This window comes from Globicephala melas, chromosome 3, assembly GCF_963455315.2.
Source record: "Globicephala melas chromosome 3, mGloMel1.2, whole genome shotgun sequence".
In the NCBI taxonomy this organism is placed as follows: domain Eukaryota; kingdom Metazoa; phylum Chordata; class Mammalia; order Artiodactyla; family Delphinidae; genus Globicephala; species Globicephala melas.
In genome coordinates this window covers 104476277-104492134 of record NC_083316.1, presented here as the reverse complement: position 1 = coordinate 104492134, position 15858 = coordinate 104476277, and the positions used below count along the sequence as shown (strand labels likewise).

The 15858-nt window shown below is 44.3% G+C and overlaps 2 protein-coding genes across 2 annotated transcripts in view; one reads left to right on the top strand and one right to left on the bottom strand.

Annotated features, from left to right (window-relative positions):
- MARCHF3 (membrane associated ring-CH-type finger 3) overlaps positions 1-15858 on the top strand; it is a 148219-nt gene that overhangs the window by 120815 nt on the left and 11546 nt on the right. The window lies entirely within an intron of this gene.
- The window catches only part of LMNB1 (lamin B1), a 116024-nt gene continuing 100649 nt past the window's right edge, over positions 484-15858 (bottom strand). The window contains exon 13 of the mRNA XM_060296158.2: positions 484-502. The gene's annotated coding sequence lies outside the window, so the exon portion shown is untranslated. The remainder of the gene's footprint in view (positions 503-15858) is intronic.

Here is a 15858-nt window from a genome sequence, read left to right as displayed (position 1 = left end):
GCCTGGGTTTTCAGCCCATCCACTGCTCGGAAAGGACTAATTTGGGGGGGAAATCCTGTTCCATGCACTAAAAGAATTACATGACCAATTCTAGTATTTTAAATTGTATTGATACTTACAGTAAGCTTGGGTTGAAATACAAATTAGAATTCACATTTTCAAGAGGACCTTTCTTGGTCCTAGTAGCTGCCCTCAACCCCTCCCCACCTGAGGGTTTCCTGCAGCAAGGCGCAAAGATGCGAAACACCAAGAATTGTTTCACACAATTTTTAATTTTAATTATTCTGTGCTTTAACACATACAGAGGAGGGCAAAGAACAATATATAAACAGGTTTGTATCTACCACCTAGAATTAACGAATGTCACCATTTTGTGAGTGACATACCTTTCAAAGAACAGCTTCTTGAGGGGGCAGGGAGAAAGTGTCTGGAGTCGTCACTAATTCATCCTCAGGGAGTCTCAAAGACAGGAGAAAATTCAGCCAGTTTCCCTGAAGCACATCTGGGCCGAGAACAAGAAGTAAACAGAATGAGAGAGATAATCCTGAAAGATTCCAGCCCCTTTGAGCTACCTCCAAATGTAAGAACAAATAGTACAGGTAGTGCTGGCCACCAAGGGATCCACTTCTTGGAAAGGTAGCCAATTAGAAGTTACTATATGGGAGTTCGGGGGGCAGCGGGTGGAGGGGAAGGTGTCCCTGGGCAGCTGGCGGGAGAGCTTTGTAAAGGCGGGTGTGATCCAGGAGCAGTGAAATGTCACTAAATGAATACATCCAGTAATCATCTCTCTCCTAAGTCCTGCCGAAATAGCAAGGCACAGTTAGCTCACAGGAGCTGCCCTGTGCAGGTAGAAGGCACCAGGTTGAACTGAAGTGAGACATAAATTGCATAAGCCCTGGTGCAGACTTCAGGTGCAGAGTTACCAAATATGCATGAAACTCCCCGCTGAGGGCTTCTGCCTGCCCTGCTCTTGCCTTTTCAGTTGTAAGTGCCAACACCTGACACTTTTAAATCCAGAGAAAGCATACACATTTTTAAACACATAATGGTGTGAAATATTGTGAGCAGTACATGATTATGGTTAAATGCTGCCTAATGGGCAATTATATTCGAATGAGCCAAGTGGAGAAGTATCCTCAGTTAAGCAGTGGGAGCTCAGTGGTCATTTATTCACTGAATAACACCCTGCTTTGCCCATTTATGCTAAGATCTTCGTTTTCTAGCACAGGCACAGATCTTGACATGACACTCCAATCCTGGGGCATTCATTCATTTCGCTGTGACTCCATCTATTTTTATCCTTAAGATGTTCACACTCCAGAGTTTTCTCTTCTTTTATTATTTAACCATTTCCTAGGCAGAGGGGAAATATTATATGCTATACACTTTATATAGTCATCTTATTTCAATGTCTCGGGTATCCCTAGAATGGATATTATCCCGTTTGGTAGATAAGGAAGCTGGGATTCTGAAATGTCACCCTTCAGAGATCTTAAAGACTTTCAGCCACAGGGCTAGTAAGCAGAGAAGGCAGAAGAATGCAGGTTCCTCTGGCTCCAGAGTCCATGCACTTGCCACCATACCTGGCTTCTTCCTTCCTGGCTCAAGACTACTTTCTTTCACTTGCTTATTGACACACACAGGTGCAAGCACACACAGAAGCGAGGACAGCCAGCCTTTCTAAGGGACTAAATGTTCCTTAAAAGGGGGAGAATGCAAAAAGTGATGATTAAAGCCCTGATTTCCTCTTGACATTGGCTTCGTCCGTGAAATCCAGAGCTGTTAGCAGGGAGGGAAGGATGAACGGGCAGAGCAGAGAGAATTTTTAGGGCAGTGTACACCACTGCAATGGTGGCTACCTGTCGTTATACATGTGTCCAAACCCACAGAATGTACACCGGGAGTGAACCCTAATATAAACTGTGGACTTGGAGTGATGATGACGTGTCAATCTAGGTCCATCGACTGTAGCAAATGTACCAGTCTTGAGGGGAGGATGTTGATGATGGGGGAGGTTGTACATGTGGGGAGGCACTGGGTATATTGGGCCTCTCTGTACTTTCCACTCAATTTTGCTGTGAATCTAAAACTACTTCTAAGAAGTGAAGTCCATTAAAACAACACAACCACAACGAGCTGTGCCAGCCTCCTGGGTGCTGGGACAGTGGAATGGCAGTTCTTCTCTGTGCTCCTGATACCCTGGTCTCGGGGAAACAAAGCTCTTAGGTACACCACCCTATTAGAAGCCAGAAAACTCATTCTTCATTTCCAAGGGACTTTACACACCCTGACTTTTTCCCTTTCCATCTAGTTACTCTTTCTCTGCACTTGCGTCTTCATTTCCGTGAGTCATTATGTCACCCATTTCTTCTGAGATCTCACCTAAGGGAGAGATGTTATTAGAAAGCCTGGTGAACTCAAAATGTTTGAGCATTTTCCCTCCTTTCAGGAACAGGTTGTGAAGGTTAATCGCTCATAATATGGTTGTACACACACGCGAGGTAAATTTCTTTAAAGACTGTCATCTACATAACTCGGATAGGTGACACTGGTCTTGCAGCTCATGAAGGAGAACCCTGGTTTTTCTCTTGAATTATGTATGTAATTGCCTCGGTTCTTCGCTTCCCTTTCTTGACAGGTGCCGCAGATTTGGGGAAAGATAAGACCCTGTCAGGTCTTGTCGCTTTGCTTTCCTTCTCCATATTGTTCACTAAACTTACATTCCTGTGCGGTGCCTCACGGCTGCCTGACTTCATTCGTGAAGAGACAGGGACCCCGTGAGATTGTCTGGGATAAAACTGTTTCTTTGCCATCCATTATTACAGAGCTAGAGGGATAGGTTTATGCTGTGATGGATACATGAGAGCAAAGTTATGTTTGTGTGTGTCTAACATGAAAGAGAAAAAAAGTCTTTTGAAGCTTTTAGTTTAGAATACTGAAAAGCAGGCTTAATTCTTCGGTGTGCCACCTATTAAAATGTGTAAAACATCTGTTTGTGAAGACTGAGGTCAGATTAAAACAAGAAAATGAAATATTTTCTACTCATTATTTTATCATCACTTCACCTCCAGCGACCCTATTAGAGACAGAAAGTTAGCATAAATGGTGAAGTTCAAAATCTTTTCGGGCTCTGAGGGAAAATGGCTAGTGTAGTATACGTGAAATGCTGCTGGCAGGTAGGAATAGCAGGAAAGTTGTAAAATAGAGTTTATAGGCATTAAGGACATATCTGTGCAGAGTCAATAAAAGCAGAAATCAGCAGATGAAGAGAAAACATTCACCATCCTAGAAAATTATGCAGCCCCTCCTAACACTTTGCTTACTTCCAAAGGCTAGATCTTTGCATTAAAGCTGGCCGATGATGGGAGACGAGGCCTGAGAGATGAAAGTAAGAAAAGGGCTCTAATATTTTGCTAAACACTGGCTCATCTGCTTAAAAGCTATGAGTTTAATGTTGAAACCCAGAAGTCATTCGTTCATCAAAATATACACATTTTCGACTGCTTGTAAGATGTACCTGACAGATGCATATGTCTGAAGAATGACCCTGTTGGATGAAGCTATGGCAAGGCGGAAAGAAATATCTACAAAACAGGGTTCATGCGGGGGGGGAGGGGGTCTGTAGGGAAATCTACAAGACACTTCAAGTCACTTTTACCAAGGCTGTTTTTCGGTCTCAGATTTTTTAAAACACGTTTATTCAGATACAATTCATTTACCACATAGTTCATGGATTTGAAGCATACAATTCATTGACATTCAGTGTATTCACAGAGTGCAGTAACCATCACCACAGTCAATTTTTTTAATAAAAAATTTTTTTTTAATTTGTCTACAGAAATTTCACTCCTAGGTATATACTTACAGAAATGCATACCTGTGTTCACCATGAAACATGTACAGCAATGTTCAGAGCAACACTACCTCTACTTGCCAAAAACTGTATAAAATCCATGTGTCCATCTCTAGCAGACAGGGCTGGAACCAGAGTGAGGTAAGTGAAGCCCTCACCTCAGGAGCAAAATTTAAATGGTGCCCAAAAATCTAATACTCAAGATAAATAATATTTTAATGTGATGGATTTTTTCAATCAAAAGTAATGCAAAAACTCCATGATGAACAAAATATCAAATTTTTAAATAAAAGCAGGATCAGTATTACTGATTTTTCCTCAGGCTTCAGGATGGCTTGGCACAGAAATGACAGTAGAATGGACAAATAAATTATGCTATACGCAATGAGAATAAATGAACTACAACTACAACAATAGCATAGATGAATCTCACAGATATAATGTTAAGCAAAACAAGCCAGACACTAAAGTGTATGTACTGGTGACTCAAAAATAGGCAAAGTTCTTGTTCAAAAGTAGGTGAAACTAATCTAGGATATTAAAAATCAGGATAGTGATTTCCCTTGGAAGGGGGCATGGGAGGGGAAGGAGGGTTCTGTAACTCTAGGAATATTCTATTTCTTGATCTGTATGTTCCATGGGTTTTAAACTTTGGGAGAATCCATCAACCAGCTTATTTATGATTTGTATACTTTTCATATGTGCTAAAAAAAATTTAGGAGTTGTCTTACTCTAGACCTAGAGATTATCATACTAAGTAAAGTAAGTCAAAGACAAATATCATATATCACTTATATGTGAAGTCTTAAAAAATGATACAAATGAACTTATTTACAAAACAGAAGCAGACTCACAGACATAGAAAAGAAACTTAGGGTTACCAAAAGGTAAACAGGGGGAGAGATAAATTAGGAGTTTGAGATTAATTTATACACACTACTATATTTGGGATTAACAGATACATACTATTACAGATAAAATAGATAAACAACGAGGACCGCCTGTGTAGCCCAGGGAACTGTATTCAATATCTTGTAATAACTGATAATGGAAAAGAATCTGAAAAAGAATATAGATATACATATATGTGTATATATCTCTCTCTCTATACACACTCATATATATGTATAACTGAATCACTTTGCTGTACACCTGAAACATTGTAAATCACCTAGAGTCCAATTTTTTTTTTTTTTTTTTATGGCTGCATTGGGTCTTCGCCAATGTGCGGGCCCTCTCTAGTTGCGGCGAGCGGGAGCCACTCCTCGCCGCGGTGCGCGGGCCTCTCACCGCGGTGGCCTCTCCCACTGCGGAGCACGGGCTCCAGGCACGCGGCCCCAGCAGCCCTGGCCTGCGGGCTCCAGAGCGCAGGCCCAGCAGCTGCGGCGCACAGGCCTAGCTGCTCCACGGCACGTGGGATCCTCCCGGACCAGGGTTCGAACCCGCGGCCCCTGCCTTGGCAGGAGGCTTCTTAACCACTGTGCCACCAGGAAAGTGTCTATAATTCAATTTTTTAAATGTGTGGGAAAACGAAAAGTATTACAAAAATAAAAAATAAAATTGAAAAAAGAATTCCCCTACTTAGAAGTGACAATATATACAAGCGACTTCAAGATGAGATGAGCCCCTGGAGGAGGAGACCACAGTCAATTTTAGAACATTTTCATCACCCTAAAAAGAAACCTCACACACTTCAGCCTTCACTCTCCAGTCCTCACATCCCCGCCCCCACCCCCTCCCCCCAGCCCAATGCAACCAAGAATCTATTCTATATCTCTATGATTTGCCTATTCTGGACATTTCCTATAAATGGAACCCTGCAGCGTGTGGTCCTTTGTGACTCGTTTCCTTCACGTAGCATAAGGTTTGCAAGGTTCAGTGTAAGATTTTATAGAAAGCGTATCTTAGCCTCCCTTGCTATCATTTTTATTTGACTCCTTCTCAACATCCTATTTACCTTAATATATCTTACCTAATATACCATTTACTGAGTCCTTACCCTGAGCCACTGTTCTAGGCACTTTCGTGTTCTACTATTTGTATGTACAACCTTCTCCATTTTAGAAAGGAGAAAATGAGCACAGAGGTGTGGATGGTTACTTCCCTTTTAAAGTTTTGTCTTTTCCCTATCACAATTTATGTGATGAAACCCTGTTCGCTTTTTTTTACTCTTTTATTGTGTGGAAATCATCTGTGCGTTGAGTTTTTTATGTGGTCTGAAGTTTAGCCATCTTTGTCCAATAAAAGTCCTTTTTTTCTTTAAGCCCTTTAATTTAATTGGGCTGCTTTCATGATTCTGCTGCCCTACAACTGCACAATTAATTTTTTAAATATTATAGTTTGTGCCCCAGGTTGATTTTTTTCTTAAACCAGGGTCTAAGGAGAGATTATGGATTCTCAGAAGGCAGTCAAATCCTACTGCCCATATTCCCATATTCATCAAAGCTCAGAGAGTTGGATTAGACCAAAGAGTGTCTTAAGACAGTTTAGGAAGATACCCTGGAACAGTGCTTCTTCTCTGCAAATATGTTTGAGAATCAGATCAAAGCTTGAACTCTCTCCCCTGAAATGCACAGACACCCAGTGTTCAAATAAAGTCACAAAGGTTTTCTGAAGCCCTATGCCCAGGGTCAAAGACCCCTGACCTAGTAGGATAGATAGTTATATAAGCTGCAAGGGAACATGTAGATTTTCCAAAAGTGTCTCTTGCACCCTTAAAATGTTTTAAGCGTGAAAAGTAAGGGAAACTTATCAACCCTTCACTGTAAATTCCTTCTTCTGTGAGGAGGCCACATTATAACTCTGGGGTGCCACAACAGCGGATATGATTTGCTAGTCTTGATGGGAGGGCTGCTGGTTCAGTTCTGCAAATATACGGGACTGGGCTAGTTATTAACTTGGGTTCTTCCATGGTTGGCTTGGTTCTGCCATGAGGGCACATGTCTCAGGATCGCTCATGCTAAAAATGCATGTGTGTCTCCCGATTGGAGTCGAGCTTTCCCACAGGCAGCAGCAGCTGTGTTCATCCAGCCAGTCTCCGGCTTGCCCGTCTGTAAATGCCAGTCCCTGACGTCATGACCCCTGTCAGGGAGCCGTTGCCTCTACCCATTACGAATGTCTTCCCTGAAGGCAGCTCTGGGAGATTTGTAGCAAAATGGTCTACAAACATTGAACATAATCAAAAGAAGTAATGCCAGCAAAATGGAAACCATCACCCTCCCCTCACGTGACACCGCAGCGTATTTCTACCTGGTGGTCTGATATTCCGGGCCCCATACCTAATAGAGGGTATCTGAAGAGTCCAGGGGAGTGGCTGGGGGAGCCTGGACAGAGAGGGGGAGACTCTTTCACCTGGATGTGAGGAGGCTAAGGAAGGGCATGTCTGAAATCTTACAAATCATGAACAACTTAGATAACGTGAGCATGACGTTCATAGCACGATCCAAATTACATGAATGCTGGTGGGCTCCCCTTGAAATCTGAGGGCAGGAGTGTCCAACAAAAATAAAGAGGTTCCGGCAAATACTGCAACTCATGAACTTAAGACATTGCCTTCGGTGGAGCCTTGAGAGATTGCAGATCCATTCGTTGCTAAGATGTGTCTAACGTCAGCAAGGTCAGACAGGCCCTAAATATTTGGGGAACTTTTTGGCAGCAAAACGTTGGACTGTAAGCACTGTGAACGTAAAAGTTCCTCTGTTCTCACAGTTGTCCATCTAGCAGAAAGTTCCTCTTTTCACAGTATTCCCATCCTTGCTGACTTTGGGAATATATGGCCCTGGTGAGAATGTCTCTTCTATCCTGTATTTTACACATGCATCATATTTCAGTGAAATCCCTCCACCACACTCTGCTTGGATAGCTTTCATACTCACATTCTCACTACATCTGAGGGACACAGATTTTTTAATGTGGTCCCATTTTGAGGACCTGGTTGTGAATTTGATTTCTCCCTCTCTATTCCTTTAAATATCCCCAATTCTTAAAATAGGGATGTGTTATCCTTATTCATGTTATTCATCATATTCTCATCTTCTGTACAGTGTTCCAACTGGGGTTCTTACTTGGTACCCAGTCCTGGCATCTTTTACCCCATGATCCTGTCTTTCTGCTGGAAGTAATTATTTGAAGCTCCGGAAACCTGGGCTCCAACCACAGACCAGCAGAAAGGGTGTTAGATGCCAGCAGCTTTACCAGCTGGAGCACCAGGGGCCCCATAAGAGCCAAAAGGAAGCAGAGCTCCAGGAACTGGGAGCTGCTGTTATGTGTCCTGTTTATAGTAGACTACATGGTATGATTCCATTGGCTCCCAGAGTAGTCATTTTTATTGTTGGCCCTATGCGTTTTATTGATTAATTTCTTCTGCAAATTTCTGTTTTCTTTCTCTTCGTCCTCTCTTGGTTGTTTATCTCATCTTCTTATGTTTCCGGCTTTATGTGGATCACATATGCCACATAATTCTGCAGTACCTTCTCATACTTTGTTTTTGTTTTTTTTAAGATTTTTTTTGATGTGGACCATTTTTAAAGTCTTTATTGAATTTGTTACAATACTGCTTCTGTTTTATGTTTTGGTTTTTTTGGCCACGAGGCATGTGGGATCTTAGCTCCCCGACCAGAGATGGAACCCCGCACCCCCTGCATTGGAAAGCGAAGTCTTAACCACTGGACCGCCAGGGAAGTCCCGCTTCTCATGTTTTGGATAAGCAATCTCCATTTGGCTGTGATCACACAGTGATGATCTAAACTAATTAGAGCCAAATGATTCGCATTTTACTTATATCTGAAATTGCAAGTGAATATATAAAATTATTTTGCCATCTAATCCTGCTATGCTGCTAATCTTATCCTTGGAAAATTTCAAACCATTGGTGTGAGTGTGTGTAGCATTTGTTTAAATAATGCTGAAGCCAAATTATAATGTTCCAGACACAAATATAATACTTATGGAGCATTAGAGTTCATTAACTGGCTTACCGGCCTGAGGACTCCAGGGAGCGTCACAGATATCTAGGGTGTCCCTGAATATGATGTACACTTCAGCCAAATCACAGCTGTGAAGGCCCAGAGCAACTGCTAAGCATGTGTCTGTGACAGAAATTACTTTACTGGATTTGATCAGAAGAGTCGGGGAAGTGATTTTATATCTATATGTAGACATTTCAGTTAAACCCATCTGATTTCTACTAAAGCGATCCCCAGGTTAAGAAGGATTTGTGTATTTCTTCGGCTAGTACTTGTCAAGCACAAACTAAATATTTTAGGAAATGGGGATATAACTGAACAGGCCAGAAGAACGCTGTGTACTAATAGAGTTTACCTGCTAGGAAGAAAGACAGAATAAGCAAGTAAATAAATAAAAAGAGTATCTGTGATGGTGATACAAGTTATAAAGGAAGAAACAAGCTCTCGTGGTCAAGGATGACCAGAGAGAGAGAAGGTAGGGGCTTGTGAAGGCCTCTCTGAAGAGGTGACCTGTGAACCCATGACCCATGGGAAGGAACCAGGTGTGGGAAGAGTAGCAGGCAGAAGCAACAGCCACTGCAAAGGCTCTGAGCCAGGCCAGTTCGGTATTTCTGAAACAGGAAAAAACACTGCCAAGGAGCACTGTTTGAGGGGTCAAAGGAGCTAGATTTGAAGGTGCTTCAACTTTTCTGTCGTGGACTCCTTGGCCGTCTGTTGAAGCCTACGGATGGATCTCTTCTCATAATCATGTTTTTCATTACATAAGACAAAAATACGTAGGAATGCAAAGAAGACCAATTACATTATAATACAGCTATCAAAATATTTAAAAGACAAAGCTGCGACATAAAATATAAGTGCTGCTTTAACACACTTTGTAGCAGATCTAATAACTAACTACGAAGTACAATTTGTCTGAAACAGTTGTAATGTGATATGAAATGTCTGTGGTTTCTCTAGGTGACAAAGTCACAGGTACTGCTCATACCACTAAGATTTTCTGCATGACTCAATGAAATACTAAATTTCAATTAGAGGCTGTGAAAATCAAGGTGTGATGTTTTCCCCCCATTGTAAAATCACAGATCCCGTGAATCCTCTCCTTGGACCCCCTGGGGTCTGTGGCGCCCTGGGTACAAACAGCGGGGCTCCATCACGCAGGTTTCTTGGGCCACGGCAAGGCGTTAGACTAAGCGCTATGGGGAGCCACTGGGGAAATCTAAGCAAGAGAAGTGGTGTGATATTGCTGCTCTATATATAGAACCTGGATTCTAGGATAACAGGAGTAGAAGAGTGAGGTGACTATTACATGGTTCAGGTGAAAGACAAGCGTGGCTTGGAAAAGAGTAGTGGCCCTAGAGAGTGAGATGTGAACGTGTTCAAGATGTGTTCCAGAACTGCCAGGACCTGCTGATGGATTGGGTAGAGGGGGCGGGGAATGAGGAAAGGCAGATAAGGATGGCACGGAGGTTGCTCACAAGAGCCTTTGGGTGTTGGTGTTGCCATGCACTGGTGTGGAACCACCTGGGAGCGGAATTGGTTTGTAGGAGAGTTAGGGCGGTGGCTGTGAATCCAGTGTGGCATTGTGGACCTGGTGAAGTGTGAGATGTTTATTACACAAATGGAGAGAGATCTAGTATGCAGCAGGATCCACGAGCCTGGGGCTCAGAAGAGAGTAGGGCCGAAAGATGACATATCCACTCTACAGTTGAACCTGACGTTTTGAACAAAAGTGGGAAGTTAAGACAACTTGAGAGGGGCTTTCACTACTCCCCTCAAAGCTGCACCTTCCCACTCCTTTGAGGGAGAGCCCCCATTTTTCACTCCCCAAGAGAGGTGACGGAACTTGATAAAGGTCACACAGCATAAGGGGGAACCAAGAGGGGGCACCTGGAAGCAGTATCCTGTCTCCTGCTTCCAAGCACGTGTTTTATCTCTACTCAGTGCTACTTCTCCAACCTTATCCATTGTGAGAGCAAACAAAAATTAGGATCAAGGTTTTATGTAGCACAAAAGCAAGCTGAAGGGAAGATGTAAAAGAACAGTAGGCTGCAGATTTCAAATACTGGCTCCTCCACCATATAACATCGAACAAGTCACTTAACCTCACTGAGGCTTAATACCCTAATTCAAATGGGAATAACACCACCACCTGGTATTATTAAATTCAGTAAAAATACCTGGCACATAAAAGGCACTCAGTACATATTTTTGGTTGAACTTGAGTTGTATATATTTTTTAAATTTATTTATTTTTGGCTGCGTTGGGTCTTCGTTGCTGCGTGAGGGCTTTCTGTAGTTGCGGCGAGCAGTAGCTACTCTTTTTTTTTTTTTGGTGGTACGCGGGCCTCTCACTGTTATGGCCTCTCCCGTTGCGGAGCACAGGCTCCAGACGCGCAGGCTCAGCGGCCATGGCTCACGGGCCCAGCCGCTCTGCGGCACGTGGGATCTTCCCGGACCGGGGCACGAACCCGTGTCCCCTGCATCGGCAGGCGGAGTCTCAACCACTGCGCCACCAGAGAAGCCCAGGGGCTACTCTTCGTTGTGGTGCACAGGCTTTTCATTGCGGTGGCCTCTCTTGTTGCGGAGCATGGGCCCTAGGGCGCGTGGGCTTCGGTAGTTGTGGCACGCAGCCTCAGTAGTTGTGGCTTGCGGGCTCTAGAGCGCAGGCTCAGTAGTTGTGGTGCACGGGCTTAGTTGCTCCACAGCATATGGGATCTTCCTGGACCAGGGCTTGAACCCACGTCCCCTGCGTTGCCAGGCAGATTCTTAACCACTACACCACCAGGGAAGTCCCAAGTTGTATAATTTTTTTTTTTCGCTACGCGGGCCTCTCACTGTTGTGGCCTCGCCCGCTGTGGAGTACAGCCTCCGGATGCGCAGGCTCAGCAGCCATGGCCCACGGGCCCAGCCGCTCCGCGGCATGTGGGATCTTCCCAGACTGGGGCACGAACCCGCGTCCCCTGCATCGGCAGGCAGACTCTCAACCACTGCGCCACCAGGGAAGCCCCAAGTTGTATAATTTTTAAGTGGACACTTGGTATTGTCTTTTTCTCATATATTTAAGGTAGTTTTTTTTCTAGAAAAGAGAAGATAGTAATTGTGATGAAAACAGTACAAAGGACCTTGAATAATTTACTGAATTTCTCATGCTATTTCATGACCTATGGAAAAATAGATGATATTCCACGGTTATTTACATATTAGAAAAAAAAAGCTTGAACAGAAACTACAGGGTTTTCACCTTGTAGCAACAAAACACTATGTAGGGGCTTCCCCCGTGGCGCAGTGGTTGAGAGTCCGCCTGCCGATGCAGGGGACGCGGGTTCGTACCCCGGTCCGGGAAGATCCCACATGCCGCGGAGCGGCTGGGCCCGTGAGCCATGGCCGCTGAGCCTGCGCGTCCGGAGCCTGTGCTCCGCAATGGGAGAGGCCACAACAGTGAGAGGCCCGCGTACCACAAAAAAAAATAAAATATGGGCAGAGCCCATTCCCCATGTGAGAACAGCCACGTGTAAAGTTGAAAATGAAGGGCGAGAGGTAGTAGGAGAGACACAGAGGAAGGCAGAGATGAGGTCAGGTTTTCTTGTGGTCCCAGGTAAACAGTTTGAACTATATTCTAACCACTGGAGAATTTTAAGCAAAGGAGCAACATGATCTGATTTATATATTTACAAGGTCACTGTGACTGCTGTTTTGGAACTGGCCTAGGAGGTGACCAGAGTGGAAGCAGGGAGGCTGTTGCCTCCCAAGTAGGAGGTGATGGTGGCCCCGGGATGGCAGCAGTGGACATGGAGAGAGGTGCACAGACTCCAGATGTATGTCGAAAGAGTGCCGACCAGACTTACAGAAGGGCTGGATGTGCAGGGTAAGACACAGAAAGGAAACAGGATGACAAAGTGACTGGGTGGTTGGTGGTGTCATTTACTGATTCGGGTTGCAGAAAAGAAAGGTCGTGAGGTCCGTGCTAAATCAAGAGTTTGGTTGTGGACAGGTTAAGTTTGAGTTGTCTATTAGTCATGTGAGTGGAGCTGTTGAGTGGACTGCTGGAGCTTTGGAAAGAGGCCGAGGCTCGAGATTGGCATTTAGGGTCATGAGCAAATCGTCTGTGAAGTTTTCATTTGAAGTGCGTTGTTTCCAGTCGGGGTTGATGGATGTCTGGAGCGAGCATCTCCTTAGCTCCCCCGGAATCAGAATCACCTGAGCAGCTTCAGCTGTCCTGGAAATTCACTGACAGACTGCGGAGTTGGGGGATTTAAAACACTGGCGGGAGTTTGTTTGGTTTTGTTCTCTGCTGTTTCAAGTTAACTGAACGGCATGATTTTCAGGTTTCATCTTCAGTTTTTGTTTTTCTGGTTTTTCTGTGGTACGCAGGCCTCTCACTGCTGTGGCCTCTCCCGTTGCGGAGCACAGGCTCCGGACGCGCAGGCTCAGCGGCCATGGCTCACGGGCCCAGCCGCTCTGCGGCATGTGGGATCTTCCCGGACCGGGGCACGAACCCATGTCCCCTGCATCGGCAGGCGGACTCTCAACCACTGCGCCACCAGGGAAGCCCCATCTTCAGTTTTAAATCATGCAGAGGACCTGTCACATGTCTTCCGATCCTCGCACTACCCCTTTCACATTGCGGCTCTCCAGGAAAGTAAGACAGCTCAGTGCAGGCTGTGTTGGACTTTAAGAATAAGCCCTGTCCCAAGAAAGGCAAGCGCTTGGTAAATAACTCTGCCAAGTGTCAGATTAACAGGAGACGCTCAGGCAGCTAAACATTCTGAGTAAACATTCTGAGATCATGCCTTTTTTTTTCTTTTTTTTTCTACTCCATAAATTTGTTATGATTCTATCACTTTTACCCCTTCTATCAGTTTCTTTCATTCTCATGATGGTTTCTCATTAAGGAGATTCATGGGGAAGGTTGTAATCGATCAAAGCTATTAGCCACCAGAGTGTAATCTGGTTCCAGTACAAACTGACCTGCCCGATGTCCTGTCTGCCTTGGAGATTTAAGCCGATTAACTTAGAGTCTGGGAGGCAGGATCTAATGTCCTGTAGCACTGCACCCTCTCACCTCTACCCGCCAGTAAGGGATTTAATAAACTGACACTGTCATTAGAACTGAACCCACAGTTAACCCACCTTGAAAGTAACCACTAGTGCCTCGCTCACCTTGGATGTACATTTCCAGCCAGTGAATGATGCTGTGTCCCTGGCAATGGAATGCTGCTTTAATTCCCTCTGCTGTCTCAGGCCCTATACTGCTGATTATGGTGGAGGTTTCTGTTTTGTTTCATTGGTTGGTTGGTTGGTTGTTTTTGTACCTGCTTCCAAGAGTAGATCAATCTCATGGTTCGGGAACAAGTCAGTGATTGGAATGAGGTCACCACAAAAAAGGGCAGCTCACTGCCAGGGCTTTCAGTAGCACAATCTCTGTCCGCTTTATGTTTTTGATGGAATCAGAGAACAAAAGGCAGGAAGGTGCCCTGGGCTGCCCACAGATCCCCTGGAAGCCATATGGGTGGACCTGCCAAGTGAAAGATGCCATGCAAATTAGCATTCTCCATCACAGACCTCTGCTCTTAAAATACAGCTAACCACCAAGTACAAGCTGAGTACTAAGGTCAAACTAAAGACTCTTCAAGAATGATATTTTAGCTGCAAAAGCTGTCCACAAGCAGCAGGATAAGTAAATATTCCTTCTTGCACTGATAACACCAGTTAAGGTGCAATCCTCCGCCCCCCTTCATCCACCCGCTCTTCTCCCCCTCCCTTCCTTTTTTTTTTATTGACAATGATGATATAATAGGAGCACAGTCCTTGGAGCTAGACCACACAGATCAAAGCCAAGGCCAAACTTCTACAAGTTTTTTAACTTCTCCGAGCCTCAGTTTCCCTATCTATAAAATGGTGATGATAATAATGGTACCTCTTTTAAAGATTATTGAAGAGTAGATCAGTTACTACATGTAGCAGATAAGATAGTGCTTGGCATATTGTAAGGTCTGAGTAAACATGTAAACTTAAGCTACTGTCATTCATTCAACCTTGTGAACGTTGAACGTGCTATAGATGCCAGTGACATAAAGGTAAGGGCCTACCTCAGGTCAGTGGGAAGACGGACACAGCAACAAACCTGCCATTCTGCCTCAGCAGGCTCTTTACTGAATGTGTAGGAGATGAAGATGCTACTACAGAATAGGTATAATACTCTCTATATAATAAGTATAACTGTTAAGAGACGGAGAAGACATAGAAAAGCATGAAATGTAATTGAACAATAATTGAGATCAACCTTTTGCCTCTTAAGAATTAAGCTAGGGCTTCCCCGGTGGCGCAGTGGTTGAGAGTCCGCCTGCCAATGCAGGGGACACGGGTTCGAGCCCTGGTCTGGGAAGATCCCACATGCCGCGGAGCAACTGGGCCCGTGAGCCACAATTACTGAGCCTGCGCGTCTGGAGCCTGTGCTCCGCAACAAGAGAGGCCGCGATAGTGAGAGGCCCGCGCACCACGATGAAGAGTGGCCCCCACTTGCCACAACTAGAGAAAGCCCTCACACAGAAACAAAGACCCAACACAGCCATAAATTAATTAATTAATTTTAGAAAAGAGTTAAGCTAAAATGCATGACAATGTAGCGGAGATTAAATGCCCAGAAATTGGACCTTATTGTGGTTGAGTAAAAGAATTAACATAGAACAGAACAGCAGCCTAAAAATATTTTATAAAGTTACCATGATAACATCCTGGCCAGCCAACCATTCAGTTATCTGATGTACCAATAAAACAGCAGGACTTACCGTATTCCACCAAGCTGAAAATCTGCAAAACATCTAGTGTGTGCATGTGCAGGCGTATACACACACACACACACACACACACACACATACGCCCACGCGCACATGCAAATGCCATTTGGTGCAGAAAGAAAACATAAATATGGAGAGCAAGGAACAGAAGTGAGGCTGGTTTCAAGCTCACCTCTAATACCCACTTGCAATCTATCCTTAGGTGAGTTACTAAACTCTGCTCCCCAGTGTTTGCATCTGT